Source organism: Mytilus californianus, unplaced genomic scaffold (genome assembly GCF_021869535.1).
Source record: "Mytilus californianus isolate M0D057914Y unplaced genomic scaffold, xbMytCali1.0.p SCAF_10, whole genome shotgun sequence".
NCBI lineage: Eukaryota > Metazoa > Mollusca > Bivalvia > Mytilida > Mytilidae > Mytilus > Mytilus californianus.
The window spans coordinates 9,910,547-9,914,633 of NW_026262582.1; positions in this window are offsets into that span (position 1 = coordinate 9,910,547).

The window sequence follows — 4,087 nt, forward strand, 5'->3', positions numbered from 1 at the left end:
GGTTACTTTATACTTTTAATCACTTCATATTGAATTAAACAGTCTTTGATAACAACTGAGATTGTCGCAATTATCGTAATCATCCCTAATGCCTGGGGTTATGGCTAAACAACTTAAGTTATTAATGCCATCACAGCACCGGGTGACATTAAAGAATCTACCAGATATATTTATGTACAATATGCGCTGGAATTTTTGTATTATAAAATGTGTGCTAATTGAAAGAACAATAGAGTAAGAATTCCATTAGAGTATTTAAAGTGGTGCGAGCGGGAGAACATGTTTTTTTGTGTATATAAAATGTTATTTGATCGGAACTGATACAATTGATGGTGCATGCTATTGAGGACATTTAATTTTTTTTGTTTTTTTTTTTTGTATACATTTGATATTAAAATTTGAAGTTGGTCATCACACCTGGCTATTAAGACTTGATGGAAAGCTAAATTACTAAAAAGTTATATAGCGATTTTTCCGATTTAGGCGGTTGTTGTCAGTTAATTAAAATGTACATACTTCAACTTTATAAATAGGGATGTATTTGTTGCTACTAAGATGTCTTTTAAAGTTAGTTTAATCATCGCTTAATCAGTTAATGTCAGAAAGTCTCATCATTTTTTCACTGTACGGTGTCCAATTCTCGAACCAACAAAAATGTCCCCTTTTTGATAAATTGATGTCAATTTATGTATGCTGGAGACGAGATTTTTCTTCAATATAAAAAATTTAGTTATCCCTAAAGATTACATTGTACATACATATACATGATAAAACCTAGCATGCAATATCGGCAATTACGCTAAATGTCCAGCACAATAACCAACCGTATACGGAACGTCCCCTTTATGATCCTTACGATTGCCAATTCATATATGATGAAAATCAGATTTGTTTTGACAATTAAAGTTTGATTGTCCCTTAAAGTTACATGTAGGAGGAGAACAATTACACTAAATGTTAGGCACTTAAACCAACGAAATGAAACGTACCCGTTTTCCTCCTTACTGTTGGTTATGTATGTATGATGGATACCAGATTTGTTTTGTTAATCACAAATTTGATTATCGCTAAAGGTTACACGTGGGATGAAATTTATCATGCACTTATCGTAAAAAACGCTTAATGTCCAACACTTAAACCAACTAAACGGAACATCCCCGTTTTAACACATCAGTTGTCAATACATGTATGGCAGGCACCTGCTATGTGCAATTAAAAGTCGAATCATCACCAAACGTTCCATGTCTAATAAAGTTAATGATTTTAAAATTATTCTAAATTCCGTTTAATGTTCAGTGCTTTAACATTACGAAAATTTCATAAATTGCTCAAATAATTATCCTTTCAAACGAACATTAAGATAATTTGTTCATCACTTGTCATATATGGCCTTAGAAAAAAGCTCTTATCTAAAATCCTCTATAGTCCAGAATTAAATTTAAGTTTTTCTAATAAGTTACCAGTTTATAGAACCGACTGCAAATGCCTCTATTTTGCTTTTAAAATTAAATGACAATTACCACAAAAGAAGGATTATAGTAAGTCATCGAAGTGTCCGATTAAATACGTCATGCACTTGTGACGTCATGAACTGATTTTATGTTATGCAGCTTTGTAAGTGGAGTCGATCTTCTTTTGTTTCTTCTTTTAATGGTTGTCGTTTATAATAGACACGATAAAAATAAGGAGATGTGGTATGATTGTCAACGAGAAAACTACATGCATCCACCAAAGTTCAAATAAAGTGGATGTAAGCAATTATAGGCAACCGTACGGCCTTCAACACTGAGAAAATGCAAGGGTCATTTGCTTCCAACTCGTGTTGGTCGTTTCATTTACAGCATGCTATGTACAAATTTACATGCCCTGGTAATTCCTTCCAATACGTTCAAGTCTATTGATATCTGAGGGTCTGCGTGGGGTTCTTTTATTTCTTAAGTATTTTTTTAGACTTTTTTTTTTAATCTTTATGAATCATATGCCCTTTATTCTATATTTTTTTATATTTATGCACCCCATTATTCTCTATTCTTTATTGTTTGGCCTATTTTTCTCTACTTTTCACATTTATTTGTCCTTTATTCTGCTCTTTTTGCCCATTGTTCTCCTTCCGTAAACCCAATCCAGACCCTCGATATATTTGTATCACTTTACATGGCGCTACATTGGTGGGTGACCGATTGAAATGTACAAAATGCATGTGTTAGGGAAAATGGATGGATTGAAAAGAGATTTGTGTATCGAGAACTTACAATAGCAGATAAAGATAAACTAATGAAATAAAAAAAAGAAAAAAAGATAAACGACTAGGAATATAAATACCGTTTCCATTCTCTTTTCTACCTACATTCCTACATTAAACGAATGACCGAAATTGAAATTTCAAATTTGTGTTTTTTTTTTATAAAAGGAAAAGCGTTGTTTGTTTGTATTCGACTAATGAGTTTGAATGTCCCTTTTGGTATCTTTCGCCTCTTTTTTACATAAAATAATTGATCCAGACTCAAGCTGGCAGCCACTTTTAGCAGCCAATCAAGATAGCAGCCATTTTTAGCAGCCAATCAAGATAGCAGCCACTTTTAGCAGCCAATCAAGATAGCAGCCACTTTTTTACAGCAGCCAATTTTTATGTTATGTCTAAAAATTAAGAAAAAACTTTATAGACTCAAACGTTCCAAAAACAAAAACAAAATCTTAGTTAAATATAATAGCACCTCCTTTGAGAGTGGAATTCGACATTTTCACGTCCTTTCGTGACTCTCATAAGATGACAATCAGTTTTATATATCATGATGCCAGCAGCCACCTTTTTTGGGTGTATACTGTTTGTTTAATACAAAAAAATATACACTTTAATTTTTTAATTTTTTTTTCTTTCTTTTACTTTTTTTTTTAATTCCTCAAGATTTTAGCAGGTACAGAAACAATATAAGAATAGAAAATAAAAAAAATCTAAGTACAACTACTATTGTTAATTTATGATTTAAGTCAGCTGTGATGAATTGTGTTACATGTATATATACACATATATATATATTTCCATTGAAATGAATAAGAAGATGCAGTGTAAGACAAGTATTTTCTATGACAATCTAACTTGGACTGTTTTGTACGTCATGCACCTTTACCAATTTTTAATGTAAACTTGAAATTTATTTGTCAAAAAAAATTTAATGTGCAAGTACAAAAAAATGACTCAGACATTGGCACGAATCTATGCACTAACGGTGCATTATTTAAACAGAATATATTCAATGCATGGTCAAAAGTTTTCAACTTAACCCAGATTTTCAAAAACTGTCCATAGGGCCTTGCCGAGGAGTACTGAAAAAGTAAATAACAAAAAATACCGAATACCAAGGAAAATATCAAATAGGAAAATCAAAAACCCAATAACATAAAACGAATGGAAAACAACTGTCACATTCCCGACTTGCCGAGAAGTACCGATTGTGTGTTAGACATGGACAATACGCAAAATTGCACCTTTAGACCCCTGTGGGCAATGGACTCGGTCAATATCTTTAAACTGAGAGAGGTCTCGTTCGAAACTTTGCCGTAGGAACTTGAAAAGTACGTTGAGGGGAATTTTGGACCCATGTGACATATTTATTGGATGTTTTGATAAGTTGCTGTTTCATAGAATTATATACCCCAAATTTTCATTTATAGTTATATTTGTAGGAGATTTTGTAGGTTGCTGTCTCATTGACATACACCGAACATTTCCATTTCTAGCCATATACAAATGTAAGTTGAAGTTTTTGGTAGGTTGCTGTCTCATTGACTTATACCCCACATTTCCATTTTTAGTCACATTAGTTCGAGAATTTAGTAGGTTGCTGTCTCGTAGACTTACACCCACCGAACATTTCCATTTCAGCGATATTAGTTGGAGTTTTTGGTAAGTTGCTGTCTCTTTGAATAATACCTCAACTTTCTGTTCATTGTCATCTTTTTTAATGTTACGATAGGGTGCTGTCCTACTGACTTATACCCTACAGTTACAATCGCAATCATATTTTTTGGAGATTCTGATAGGTTGCTGCCTCATTGACTTATACCCCCATTCATATTTTTTGTCGCA